This window comes from Anomaloglossus baeobatrachus, chromosome 7 (genome assembly GCF_048569485.1).
Source record: "Anomaloglossus baeobatrachus isolate aAnoBae1 chromosome 7, aAnoBae1.hap1, whole genome shotgun sequence".
NCBI lineage: Eukaryota > Metazoa > Chordata > Amphibia > Anura > Aromobatidae > Anomaloglossus > Anomaloglossus baeobatrachus.
This window is the reverse complement of record NC_134359.1, coordinates 197,771,377-197,786,053: the sequence shown is the minus strand read 5'-3', so window position 1 is coordinate 197,786,053 and position 14,677 is coordinate 197,771,377. Positions and strand designations below refer to the sequence as shown.

The window sequence follows — 14,677 nt, the reverse complement described above, 5'->3', positions numbered from 1 at the left end:
GCCAGATTGAAATGCTTCCATGCGCATCTCTCCCTGCTAGAAAAGTTTGATAGCAGTCTTCTTGAACAGTGAAAGGGCAAGAAAACAACAAGAACAAAGATGGAAGTCAAAACCATGCATAAACAGCTCAATCCATAGACTGTATTGTTAATGCATCACCTGAACTTCACAGCCAACTTCTCTGCCCAAAAACGTAGAAACCAGACCATAAGATCTGAAGAGCATTTTGATGAGTCTTTGCTTTTTCACTGAAGATTTTAAGTTGGCCTCTAACGGAGTGGGCCTTATCTCTTCTCCTTCATTGTCTGGTGTCTGGAGTTGGACTAAGGCAATCCTTACCAGTCATAAACCAATGCTCAATCTGGCAAAATAAAACCCACCGTTTTTATTTGGCATGCCTGATGCAATCCTACATCGGATGACGTCTTCTCTTTTATATGCACTTAGACAGCACAGACTTATGAATCCTTCATTGCACTATCTATCAGAGATTTGAGAAGGTCAAATATCCACCACCTGGGTTCTAAATGGAAACTAAGCTTTTCAACACGGAAGAAGGAGATTAAACCGACGAGGATGGGATTCGAACCCATGCATGCAGAGCACAATGGATTAGCAGTCCATCGCCTTAACCACTCGGCCACCTCGTCTACATGACAAACCTGAAATCAGGTGATATGATCTGATGAGGATTTTGACCAGTCTGTGCAATTGAGCTAAAGATTGTGTATCGGCCTCTGGCAAAATGGACCTTATCACATCTCCTACACTGGATAATCTCAAGAGTTAGACTAGCTCAAACCATATCAGAAATGAGCTAATGCTCAGGGTTTTTAATAACAGTATTTTTACTAAAGATTGAATGTCGTGTCTGTATTGAAGCCCTGAAAATTGGTTTATCCCAGATAGCATTTGCATTAGTTTGTCTCTAGACATCAGATGACACTGAAGATCAAATAAGGCCACTCTACCAGAAGCTGCTTTACTATCGGTGAGTAGGAAAAGAGGTGCTGTGGCTTAGTTGGTTAAAGTGCCTGTCTAGTATACAGGAGATCCTGAGTTCGAATCTCAGCAGTGCCTTCTTTTCATAGTCCCGATATAGAAGTTTCGATTTTTAAAGGGCACCTTTCATAGTGAGAGACTAATGTCAAATTTGTCTTTCTCACATCTCTGAGATAGTTGAATGAAGGAATTATAAATATGTGCTGTCTAAGTGCTCAGAAGGAAGAAGATGTCATGCGATGTAGGATGGCACCAAGCATGCCAAATAAAAACAGTGGTTTTCTTTTGCCAGATTGAAATGCTTCCATGCGCATCTCTCCCTGCTAGAAAAGTTTGATAGCAGTCTTCTTGAACAGTGAAAGGGCAAGAAAACAACAAGAACAAAGATGGAAGTCAAAACCATGCATAAACAGCTCAATCCATAGACTGTATTGTTAATGCATCACCTGAACTTCACAGCCAACTTCTCTGCCCAAAAACGTAGAAACCAGACCATAAGATCTGAAGAGCATTTTGATGAGTCTTTGCTTTTTCACTGAAGATTTTAAGTTGGCCTCTAACGGAGTGGGCCTTATCTCTTCTCCTTCATTGTCTGGTGTCTGGAGTTGGACTAAGGCAATCCTTACCAGTCATAAACCAATGCTCAATCTGGCAAAATAAAACCCACCGTTTTTATTTTGCATGCCTGATGCAATCCTACATCGGATGACGTCTTCTCTTTTATATGCACTTAGACAGCACAGACTTATGAATCCTTCATTGCACTATCTCAGAGATTTGAGAAGGTCAAATATCCACCACCTGGGTTCTAAATGGAAACTAAGCTTTTCAACACGGAAGAAGGAGATTAAACCGACGAGGATGGGATTCGAACCCATGCATGCAGAGCACAATGGATTAGCAGTCCATCGCCTTAACCACTCGGCCACCTCGTCTACATGACAAACCTGAAATCAGGTGATATGATCTGATGAGGATTTTGACCAGTCTGTGCAATTGAGCTAAAGATTGTGTATCGGCCTCTGGCAAAATGGACCTTATCACATCTCCTACACTGGATAATCTCAAGAGTTAGACTAGCTCAAACCATATCAGAAATGAGCTAATGCTCAGGGTTTTTAATAACAGTATTTTTACTAAAGATTGAATGTCGTGTCTGTATTGAAGCCCTGAAAATTGGTTTATCCCAGATAGCATTTGCATTAGTTTGTCTCTAGACATCAGATGACACTGAAGATCAAATAAGGCCACTCTACCAGAAGCTGCTTTACTATCGGTCAGTAGGAAAAGAGGTGCTGTGGCTTAGTTGGTTAAAGTGCCTGTCTAGTAAACAGGAGATCCTGAGTTCGAATCTCAGCAGTGCCTTCTTTTCATAGTCCCGATATAGAAGTTTCGATTTTTAAAGGGCACCTTTCATAGTGAGAGACTAATGTCAAATTTGTCTTTCTCACATCTCTGAGATAGTTGAATGAAGGAATTATAAATATGTGCTGTCTAAGTGCTCAGAAGGAAGAAGATGTCATGCGATGTAGGATGGCACCAAGCATGCCAAATAAAAACAGTGGTTTTCTTTTGCCAGATTGAAATGCTTCCATGCGCATCTCTCCCTGCTAGAAAAGTTTGATAGCAGTCTTCTTGAACAGTGAAAGGGCAAGAAAACAACAAGAACAAAGATGGAAGTCAAAACCATGCATAAACAGCTCAATCCATAGACTGTATTGTTAATGCATCACCTGAACTTCACAGCCAACTTCTCTGCCCAAAAACGTAGAAACCAGACCATAAGATCTGAAGAGCATTTTGATGAGTCTTTGCTTTTTCACTGAAGATTTTAAGTTGGCCTCTAACGGAGTGGGCCTTATCTCTTCTCCTTCATTGTCTGGTGTCTGGAGTTGGACTAAGGCAATCCTTACCAGTCATAAACCAATGCTCAATCTGGCAAAATAAAACCCACCGTTTTTATTTGGCATGCCTGATGCAATCCTACATCGGATGACGTCTTCTCTTTTATATGCACTTAGACAGCACAGATTTATGAATCCTTCATTGCACTATCTAAGAGATTTGAGAAGGTCAAATATCCACCACCTGGGTTCTAAATGGAAACTAAGCTTTTCAACACGGAAGAAGGAGATTAAACCGACGAGGATGGGATTCGAACCCATGCATGCAGAGCACAATGGATAAGCAGTCCATCGCCTTAACCACTCGGCCACCTCGTCTACATCATAAACCTGAAATCAGGTGATATGATCTGATGAGGATTTTGACAAGTCTGTGCAATTGAGCTAAAGATTGTGTATCGGCCTCTGGCAAAATGGACCTTATCACATCTCCTACACTGGATAATGTCAAGAGTTAGACTAGCTCAAACCATATCAGAAATGAGCTAATGCTCAGGGTTTTTAATAACAGTATTTTTACTAAAGATTGAATGTCGTGTCTGTATTGAAGCCCTGAAAATTGGTTTATCCCAGATAGCATTTGCATTAGTTTGTCTCTAGACATCAGATGACACTGAAGATCAAATAAGGCCACTCTACCAGAAGCTGCTTTACTATCGGTGAGTAGGAAAAGAGGTGCTGTGGCTTAGTTGGTTAAAGTGCCTGTCTAGTAAACAGGAGATCCTAAGTTCGAATCTCAGCAGTGCCTTCTTTTCATAGTCCCGATATAGAAGTTTTGATTTTTAAAGGGCACCTTTCATAGTGAGAGACTAATGTCAAATTTGTCTTTCTCACATCTCTGAGATAGTTGAATGAAGGAATTATAAATATGTGCTGTCTAAGTGCTCAGAAGGAAGAAGATGTCATGCGATGTAGGATGGCACCAAGCATGCCAAATAAAAACAGTGGTTTTCTTTTGCCAGATTGAAATGCTTCCATGCGCATCTCTCCCTGCTAGAAAAGTTTGATAGCAGTCTTCTTGAACAGTGAAAGGGCAAGAAAACAACAAGAACAAAGATGGAAGTCAAAACCATGCATAAACAGCTCAATCCATAGACTGTATTGTTAATGCATCACCTGAACTTCACAGCCAACTTCTCTGCCCAAAAACGTAGAAACCAGACCATAAGATCTGAAGAGCATTTTGATGAGTCTTTGCTTTTTCACTGAAGATTTTAAGTTGGCCTCTAACGGAGTGGGCCTTATCTCTTCTCCTTCATTGTCTGGTGTCTGGAGTTGGACTAAGGCAATCCTTACCAGTCATAAACCAATGCTCAATCTGGCAAAATAAAACCCACCGTTTTTATTTTGCATGCCTGATGCAATCCTACATCGGATGACGTCTTCTCTTTTATATGCACTTAGACAGCACAGACTTATGAATCCTTCATTGCACTATCTCAGAGATTTGAGAAGGTCAAATATCCACCACCTGGGTTCTAAATGGAAACTAAGCTTTTCAACACGGAAGAAGGAGATTAAACCGACGAGGATGGGATTCGAACCCATGCATGCAGAGCACAATGGATTAGCAGTCCATCGCCTTAACCACTCGGCCACCTCGTCTACATGACAAACCTGAAATCAGGTGATATGATCTGATGAGGATTTTGACCAGTCTGTGCAATTGAGCTAAAGATTGTGTATCGGCCTCTGGCAAAATGGACCTTATCACATCTCCTACACTGGATAATCTCAAGAGTTAGACTAGCTCAAACCATATCAGAAATGAGCTAATGCTCAGGGTTTTTAATAACAGTATTTTTACTAAAGATTGAATGTCGTGTCTGTATTGAAGCCCTGAAAATTGGTTTATCCCAGATAGCATTTGCATTAGTTTGTCTCTAGACATCAGATGACACTGAAGATCAAATAAGGCCACTCTACCAGAAGCTGCTTTACTATCGGTCAGTAGGAAAAGAGGTGCTGTGGCTTAGTTGGTTAAAGTGCCTGTCTAGTAAACAGGAGATCCTGAGTTCGAATCTCAGCAGTGCCTTCTTTTCATAGTCCCGATATAGAAGTTTCGATTTTTAAAGGGCACCTTTCATAGTGAGAGACTAATGTCAAATTTGTCTTTCTCACATCTCTGAGATAGTTGAATGAAGGAATTATAAATATGTGCTGTCTAAGTGCTCAGAAGGAAGAAGATGTCATGCGATGTAGGATGGCACCAAGCATGCCAAATAAAAACAGTGGTTTTCTTTTGCCAGATTGAAATGCTTCCATGCGCATCTCTCCCTGCTAGAAAAGTTTGATAGCAGTCTTCTTGAACAGTGAAAGGGCAAGAAAACAACAAGAACAAAGATGGATGTCAAAACCATGCATAAACAGCTCAATCCATAGACTGTATTGTTAATGCATCACCTGAACTTCACAGCCAACTTCTCTGCCCAAAAACGTAGAAACCAGACCATAAGATCTGAAGAGCATTTTGATGAGTCTTTGCTTTTTCACTGAAGATTTTAAGTTGGCCTCTAACGGAGTGGGCCTTATCTCTTCTCCTTCATTGTCTGGTGTCTGGAGTTGGACTAAGGCAATCCTTACCAGTCATAAACCAATGCTCAATCTGGCAAAATAAAACCCACCGTTTTTATTTGGCATGCCTGATGCAATCCTACATCGGATGACGTCTTCTCTTTTATATGCACTTAGACAGCACAGATTTATGAATCCTTCATTGCACTATCTCAGAGATTTGAGAAGGTCAAATATCCACCACCTGGGTTCTAAATGGAAACTAAGCTTTTCAACACGGAAGAAGGAGATTAAACCGACGAGGATGAGATTCGAACCCATGCATGCAGAGCACAATGGATAAGCAGTCCATCGCCTTAACCACTCGGCCACCTCGTCTACATCATAAGCCTGAAATCAGGTGATATGATCTGATGAGGATTTTGACAAGTCTGTGCAATTGAGCTAAAGATTGTGTATCGGCCTCTGGCAAAATGGACCTTATCACATCTCCTACACTGGATAATGTCAAGAGTTAGACTAGCTCAAACCATATCAGAAATGAGCTAATGCTCAGGGTTTTTAATAACAGTATTTTTACTAAAGATTGAATGTCGTGTCTGTATTGAAGCCCTGAAAATTGGTTTATCCCAGATAGCATTTGCATTAGTTTGTCTCTAGACATCAGATGACACTGAAGATCAAATAAGGCCACTCTACCAGAAGCTGCTTTACTATCGGTCAGTAGGAAAAGAGGTGCTGTGGCTTAGTTGGTTAAAGTGCCTGTCTAGTAAACAGGAGATCCTGAGTTCGAATCTCAGCAGTGCCTTCTTTTCATAGTCCCGATATAGAAGTTTCGATTTTTAAAGGGCACCTTTCATAGTGAGAGACTAATGTCAAATTTGTCTTTCTCACATCTCTGAGATAGTTGAATGAAGGAATTATAAATATGTGCTGTCTAAGTGCTCAGAAGGAAGAAGATGTCATGCGATGTAGGATGGCACCAAGCATGCCAAATAAAAACAGTGGTTTTCTTTTGCCAGATTGAAATGCTTCCATGCGCATCTCTCCCTGCTAGAAAAGTTTGATAGCAGTCTTCTTGAACAGTGAAAGGGCAAGAAAACAACAAGAACAAAGATCGAAGTCAAAACCATGCATAAACAGCTCAATCCATAGACTGTATTGTTAATGCATCACCTGAACTTCACAGCCAACTTCTCTGCCCAAAAACGTAGAAACCAGACCATAAGATCTGAAGAGCATTTTGATGAGTCTTTGCTTTTTCACTGAAGATTTTAAGTTGGCCTCTAACGGAGTGGGCCTTATCTCTTCTCCTTCATTGTCTGGTGTCTGGAGTTGGACTAAGGCAATCCTTACCAGTCATAAACCAATGCTCAATCTGGCAAAATAAAACCCACCGTTTTTATTTGGCATGCCTGATGCAATCCTACATCGGATGACGTCTTCTCTTTTATATGCACTTAGACAGCACAGATTTATGAATCCTTCATTGCACTATCTCAGAGATTTGAGAAGGTCAAATATCCACCACCTGGGTTCTAAATGGAAACTAAGCTTTTCAACACGGAAGAAGGAGATTAAACCGACGAGGATGGGATTCGAACCCATGCATGCAGAGCACAATGGATAAGCAGTCCATCGCCTTAACCACTCGGCCACCTCGTCTACATCATAAACCTGAAATCAGGTGATATGATCTGATGAGGATTTTGACAAGTCTGTGCAATTGAGCTAAAGATTGTGTATCGGCCTCTGGCAAAATGGACCTTATCACATCTCCTACACTGGATAATCTCAAGAGTTAGACTAGCTCAAACCATATCAGAAATGAGCTAATGCTCAGGGTTTTTAATAACAGTATTTTTACTAAAGATTGAATGTCGTGTCTGTATTGAAGCCCTGAAAATTGGTTTATCCCAGATAGCATTTGCATTAGTTTGTCTCTAGACATCAGATGACACTGAAGATCAAATAAGGCCACTCTACCAGAAGCTGCTTTACTATCGGTCAGTAGGAAAAGAGGTGCTGTGGCTTAGTTGGTTAAAGTGCCTGTCTAGTAAACAGGAGATCCTGAGTTCGAATCTCAGCAGTGCCTTCTTTTCATAGTCCCGATATAGAAGTTTCGATTTTTAAAGGGCACCTTTCATAGTGAGAGACTAATGTCAAATTTGTCTTTCTCACATCTCTGAGATAGTTGAATGAAGGAATTATAAATATGTGCTGTCTAAGTGCTCAGAAGGAAGAAGATGTCATGCGATGTAGGATGGCACCAAGCATGCCAAATAAAAACAGTGGTTTTCTTTTGCCAGATTGAAATGCTTCCATGCGCATCTCTCCCTGCTAGAAAAGTTTGATAGCAGTCTTCTTGAACAGTGAAAGGGCAAGAAAACAACAAGAACAAAGATGGATGTCAAAACCATGCATAAACAGCTCAATCCATAGACTGTATTGTTAATGCATCACCTGAACTTCACAGCCAACTTCTCTGCCCAAAAACGTAGAAACCAGACCATAAGATCTGAAGAGCATTTTGATGAGTCTTTGCTTTTTCACTGAAGATTTTAAGTTGGCCTCTAACGGAGTGGGCCTTATCTCTTCTCCTTCATTGTCTGGTGTCTGGAGTTGGACTAAGGCAATCCTTACCAGTCATAAACCAATGCTCAATCTGGCAAAATAAAACCCACCGTTTTTATTTGGCATGCCTGATGCAATCCTACATCGGATGACGTCTTCTCTTTTATATGCACTTAGACAGCACAGATTTATGAATCCTTCATTGCACTATCTCAGAGATTTGAGAAGGTCAAATATCCACCACCTGGGTTCTAAATGGAAACTAAGCTTTTCAACACGGAAGAAGGAGATTAAACCGACGAGGATGAGATTCGAACCCATGCATGCAGAGCACAATGGATAAGCAGTCCATCGCCTTAACCACTCGGCCACCTCGTCTACATCATAAGCCTGAAATCAGGTGATATGATCTGATGAGGATTTTGACAAGTCTGTGCAATTGAGCTAAAGATTGTGTATCGGCCTCTGGCAAAATGGACCTTATCACATCTCCTACACTGGATAATGTCAAGAGTTAGACTAGCTCAAACCATATCAGAAATGAGCTAATGCTCAGGGTTTTTAATAACAGTATTTTTACTAAAGATTGAATGTCGTGTCTGTATTGAAGCCCTGAAAATTGGTTTATCCCAGATAGCATTTGCATTAGTTTGTCTCTAGACATCAGATGACACTGAAGATCAAATAAGGCCACTCTACCAGAAGCTGCTTTACTATCGGTGAGTAGGAAAAGAGGTGCTGTGGCTTAGTTGGTTAAAGTGCCTGTCTAGTAAACAGGAGATCCTAAGTTCGAATCTCAGCAGTGCCTTCTTTTCATAGTCCCGATATAGAAGTTTCGATTTTTAAAGGGCACCTTTCATAGTGAGAGACTAATGTCAAATTTGTCTTTCTCACATCTCTGAGATAGTTGAATGAAGGAATTATAAATATGTGCTGTCTAAGTGCTCAGAAGGAAGAAGATGTCATGCGATGTAGGATGGCACCAAGCATGCCAAATAAAAACAGTGGTTTTCTTTTGCCAGATTGAAATGCTTCCATGCGCATCTCTCCCTGCTAGAAAAGTTTGATAGCAGTCTTCTTGAACAGTGAAAGGGCAAGAAAACAACAAGAACAAAGATGGAAGTCAAAACCATGCATAAACAGCTCAATCCATAGACTGTATTGTTAATGCATCACCTGAACTTCACAGCCAACTTCTCTGCCCAAAAACGTAGAAACCAGACCATAAGATCTGAAGAGCATTTTGATGAGTCTTTGCTTTTTCACTGAAGATTTTAAGTTGGCCTCTAACGGAGTGGGCCTTATCTCTTCTCCTTCATTGTCTGGTGTCTGGAGTTGGACTAAGGCAATCCTTACCAGTCATAAACCAATGCTCAATCTGGCAAAATAAAACCCACCGTTTTTATTTTGCATGCCTGATGCAATCCTACATCGGATGACGTCTTCTCTTTTATATGCACTTAGACAGCACAGACTTATGAATCCTTCATTGCACTATCTCAGAGATTTGAGAAGGTCAAATATCCACCACCTGGGTTCTAAATGGAAACTAAGCTTTTCAACACGGAAGAATGAGATTAAACCGACGAGGATGGGATTCGAACCCATGCATGCAGAGCACAATGGATTAGCAGTCCATCGCCTTAACCACTCGGCCACCTCGTCTACATGACAAACCTGAAATCAGGTGATATGATCTGATGAGGATTTTGACCAGTCTGTGCAATTGAGCTAAAGATTGTGTATCGGCCTCTGGCAAAATGGACCTTATCACATCTCCTACACTGGATAATCTCAAGAGTTAGACTAGCTCAAACCATATCAGAAATGAGCTAATGCTCAGGGTTTTTAATAACAGTATTTTTACTAAAGATTGAATGTCGTGTCTGTATTGAAGCCCTGAAAATTGGTTTATCCCAGATAGCATTTGCATTAGTTTGTCTCTAGACATCAGATGACACTGAAGATCAAATAAGGCCACTCTACCAGAAGCTGCTTTACTATCGGTCAGTAGGAAAAGAGGTGCTGTGGCTTAGTTGGTTAAAGTGCCTGTCTAGTAAACAGGAGATCCTGAGTTCGAATCTCAGCAGTGCCTTCTTTTCATAGTCCCGATATAGAAGTTTCGATTTTTAAAGGGCACCTTTCATAGTGAGAGACTAATGTCAAATTTGTCTTTCTCACATCTCTGAGATAGTTGAATGAAGGAATTATAAATATGTGCTGTCTAAGTGCTCAGAAGGAAGAAGATGTCATGCGATGTAGGATGGCACCAAGCATGCCAAATAAAAACAGTGGTTTTCTTTTGCCAGATTGAAATGCTTCCATGCGCATCTCTCCCTGCTAGAAAAGTTTGATAGCAGTCTTCTTGAACAGTGAAAGGGCAAGAAAACAACAAGAACAAAGATGGAAGTCAAAACCATGCATAAACAGCTCAATCCATAGACTGTATTGTTAATGCATCACCTGAACTTCACAGCCAACTTCTCTGCCCAAAAACGTAGAAACCAGACCATAAGATCTGAAGAGCATTTTGATGAGTCTTTGCTTTTTCACTGAAGATTTTAAGTTGGCCTCTAACGGAGTGGGCCTTATCTCTTCTCCTTCATTGTCTGGTGTCTGGAGTTGGACTAAGGCAATCCTTACCAGTCATAAACCAATGCTCAATCTGGCAAAATAAAACCCACCGTTTTTATTTTGCATGCCTGATGCAATCCTACATCGGATGACGTCTTCTCTTTTATATGCACTTAGACAGCACAGACTTATGAATCCTTCATTGCACTATCTCAGAGATTTGAGAAGGTCAAATATCCACCACCTGGGTTCTAAATGGAAACTAAGCTTTTCAACACGGAAGAATGAGATTAAACCGACGAGGATGGGATTCGAACCCATGCATGCAGAGCACAATGGATTAGCAGTCCATCGCCTTAACCACTCGGCCACCTCGTCTACATGACAAACCTGAAATCAGGTGATATGATCTGATGAGGATTTTGACCAGTCTGTGCAATTGAGCTAAAGATTGTGTATCGGCCTCTGGCAAAATGGACCTTATCACATCTCCTACACTGGATAATCTCAAGAGTTAGACTAGCTCAAACCATATCAGAAATGAGCTAATGCTCAGGGTTTTTAATAACAGTATTTTTACTAAAGATTGAATGTCGTGTCTGTATTGAAGCCCTGAAAATTGGTTTATCCCAGATAGCATTTGCATTAGTTTGTCTCTAGACATCAGATGACACTGAAGATCAAATAAGGCCACTCTACCAGAAGCTGCTTTACTATCGGTCAGTAGGAAAAGAGGTGCTGTGGCTTAGTTGGTTAAAGTGCCTGTCTAGTAAACAGGAGATCCTGAGTTCGAATCTCAGCAGTGCCTTCTTTTCATAGTCCCGATATAGAAGTTTCGATTTTTAAAGGGCACCTTTCATAGTGAGAGACTAATGTCAAATTTGTCTTTCTCACATCTCTGAGATAGTTGAATGAAGGAATTATAAATATGTGCTGTCTAAGTGCTCAGAAGGAAGAAGATGTCATGCGATGTAGGATGGCACCAAGCATGCCAAATAAAAACAGTGGTTTTCTTTTGCCAGATTGAAATGCTTCCATGCGCATCTCTCCCTGCTAGAAAAGTTTGATAGCAGTCTTCTTGAACAGTGAAAGGGCAAGAAAACAACAAGAACAAAGATGGAAGTCAAAACCATGCATAAACAGCTCAATCCATAGACTGTATTGTTAATGCATCACCTGAACTTCACAGCCAACTTCTCTGCCCAAAAACGTAGAAACCAGACCATAAGATCTGAAGAGCATTTTGATGAGTCTTTGCTTTTTCACTGAAGATTTTAAGTTGGCCTCTAACGGAGTGGGCCTTATCTCTTCTCCTTCATTGTCTGGTGTCTGGAGTTGGACTAAGGCAATCCTTACCAGTCATAAACCAATGCTCAATCTGGCAAAATAAAACCCACCGTTTTTATTTTGCATGCCTGATGCAATCCTACATCGGATGACGTCTTCTCTTTTATATGCACTTAGACAGCACAGACTTATGAATCCTTCATTGCACTATCTCAGAGATTTGAGAAGGTCAAATATCCACCACCTGGGTTCTAAATGGAAACTAAGCTTTTCAACACGGAAGAATGAGATTAAACCGACGAGGATGGGATTCGAACCCATGCATGCAGAGCACAATGGATTAGCAGTCCATCGCCTTAACCACTCGGCCACCTCGTCTACATGACAAACCTGAAATCAGGTGATATGATCTGATGAGGATTTTGACCAGTCTGTGCAATTGAGCTAAAGATTGTGTATCGGCCTCTGGCAAAATGGACCTTATCACATCTCCTACACTGGATAATCTCAAGAGTTAGACTAGCTCAAACCATATCAGAAATGAGCTAATGCTCAGGGTTTTTAATAACAGTATTTTTACTAAAGATTGAATGTCGTGTCTGTATTGAAGCCCTGAAAATTGGTTTATCCCAGATAGCATTTGCATTAGTTTGTCTCTAGACATCAGATGACACTAAAGATCAAATAAGGCCACTCTACCAGAAGCTGCTTTACTATCGGTCAGTAGGAAAAGAGGTGCTGTGGCTTAGTTGGTTAAAGTGCCTGTCTAGTAAACAGGAGATCCTGAGTTCGAATCTCAGCAGTGCCTTCTTTTCATAGTCCCGATATAGAAGTTTCGATTTTTAAAGGGCACCTTTCATAGTGAGAGACTAATGTCAAATTTGTCTTTCTCACATCTCTGAGATAGTTGAATGAAGGAATTATAAATATGTGCTGTCTAAGTGCTCAGAAGGAAGAAGATGTCATGCGATGTAGGATGGCACCAAGCATGCCAAATAAAAACAGTGGTTTTCTTTTGCCAGATTGAAATGCTTCCATGCGCATCTCTCCCTGCTAGAAAAGTTTGATAGCAGTCTTCTTGAACAGTGAAAGGGCAAGAAAACAACAAGAACAAAGATGGAAGTCAAAACCATGCATAAACAGCTCAATCCATAGACTGTATTGTTAATGCATCACCTGAACTTCACAGCCAACTTCTCTGCCCAAAAACGTAGAAACCAGACCATAAGATCTGAAGAGCATTTTGATGAGTCTTTGCTTTTTCACTGAAGATTTTAAGTTGGCCTCTAACGGAGTGGGCCTTATCTCTTCTCCTTCATTGTCTGGTGTCTGGAGTTGGACTAAGGCAATCCTTACCAGTCATAAACCAATGCTCAATCTGGCAAAATAAAACCCACCGTTTTTATTTGGCATGCCTGATGCAATCCTACATCGGATGACGTCTTCTCTTTTATATGCACTTAGACAGCACAGATTTATGAATCCTTCATTGCACTATCTCAGAGATTTGAGAAGGTCAAATATCCACCACCTGGGTTCTAAATGGAAACTAAGCTTTTCAACACGGAAGAAGGAGATTAAACCGACGAGGATGGGATTCGAACCCATGCATGCAGAGCACAATGGATAAGCAGTCCATCGCCTTAACCACTCGGCCACCTCGTCTACATCATAAACCTGAAATCAGGTGATATGATCTGATGAGGATTTTGACAAGTCTGTGCAATTGAGCTAAAGATTGTGTATCGGCCTCTGGCAAAATGGACCTTATCACATCTCCTACACTGGATAATGTCAAGAGTTAGACTAGCTCAAACCATATCAGAAATGAGCTAATGCTCAGGGTTTTTAATAACAGTATTTTTACTAAAGATTGAATGTCGTGTCTGTATTGAAGCCCTGAAAATTGGTTTATCCCAGATAGCATTTGCATTAGTTTGTCTCTAGACATAAGATGACACTGAAGATCAAATAAGGCCACTCTACCAGAAGCTGCTTTACTATCGGTGAGTAGGAAAAGAGGTGCTGTGGCTTAGTTGGTTAAAGTGCCTGTCTAGTAAACAGGAGATCCTAAGTTCGAATCTCAGCAGTGCCTTCTTTTCATAGTCCCGATATAGAAGTTTCGATTTTTAAAGGGCACCTTTCATAGTGAGAGACTAATGTCAAATTTGTCTTTCTCACATCTCTGAGATAGTTGAATGAAGGAATTATAAATATGTGCTGTCTAAGTGCTCAGAAGGAAGAAGATGTCATGCGATGTAGGATGGCACCAAGCATGCCAAATAAAAACAGTGGTTTTCTTTTGCCAGATTGAAATGCTTCCATGCGCATCTCTCCCTGCTAGAAAAGTTTGATAGCAGTCTTCTTGAACAGTGAAAGGGCAAGAAAACAACAAGAACAAAGATGGAAGTCAAAACCATGCATAAACAGCTCAATCCATAGACTGTATTGTTAATGCATCACCTGAACTTCACAGCCAACTTCTCTGCCCAAAAACGTAGAAACCAGACCATAAGATCTGAAGAGCATTTTGATGAGTCTTTGCTTTTTCACTGAAGATTTTAAGTTGGCCTCTAACGGAGTGGGCCTTATCTCTTCTCCTTCATTGTCTGGTGTCTGGAGTTGGACTAAGGCAATCCTTACCAGTCATAAACCAATGCTCAATCTGGCAAAATAAAACCCACCGTTTTTATTTTGCATGCCTGATGCAATCCTACATCGGATGACGTCTTCTCTTTTATATGCACTTAGACAGCACAGACTTATGAATCCTTCATTGCACTATCTCAGAGATTTGAGAAGGTCAAATATCCACCACCTGG

General features: G+C 40.8%; 7 non-coding genes across 7 annotated transcripts; all 7 read left to right on the top strand.

The window, feature by feature from the left end:
* The first annotated feature begins 2,293 nt into the window (after positions 1-2,293).
* TRNAT-AGU (transfer RNA threonine (anticodon AGU)) lies at positions 2,294-2,367 on the top strand. The gene has a single exon. It is a non-coding gene; the product is annotated as a tRNA-Thr (tRNA).
* A 2,500-nt stretch (positions 2,368-4,867) lies between these two features.
* Positions 4,868-4,941, top strand: TRNAT-AGU (transfer RNA threonine (anticodon AGU)). Its single transcript has one exon. It is a non-coding gene; the product is annotated as a tRNA-Thr (tRNA).
* Positions 4,942-6,154: 1,213 nt separating this feature from the next.
* On the top strand, positions 6,155-6,228 carry TRNAT-AGU (transfer RNA threonine (anticodon AGU)). The gene has a single exon. It is a non-coding gene; the product is annotated as a tRNA-Thr (tRNA).
* A 1,213-nt stretch (positions 6,229-7,441) lies between these two features.
* TRNAT-AGU (transfer RNA threonine (anticodon AGU)) lies at positions 7,442-7,515 on the top strand. Its single transcript has one exon. It is a non-coding gene; the product is annotated as a tRNA-Thr (tRNA).
* A 2,500-nt stretch (positions 7,516-10,015) lies between these two features.
* On the top strand, positions 10,016-10,089 carry TRNAT-AGU (transfer RNA threonine (anticodon AGU)). The gene has a single exon. It is a non-coding gene; the product is annotated as a tRNA-Thr (tRNA).
* A 1,213-nt stretch (positions 10,090-11,302) lies between these two features.
* On the top strand, positions 11,303-11,376 carry TRNAT-AGU (transfer RNA threonine (anticodon AGU)). The gene has a single exon. It is a non-coding gene; the product is annotated as a tRNA-Thr (tRNA).
* Positions 11,377-12,589: 1,213 nt separating this feature from the next.
* Positions 12,590-12,663, top strand: TRNAT-AGU (transfer RNA threonine (anticodon AGU)). The gene has a single exon. It is a non-coding gene; the product is annotated as a tRNA-Thr (tRNA).
* Positions 12,664-14,677: the final 2,014 nt, after the last annotated feature.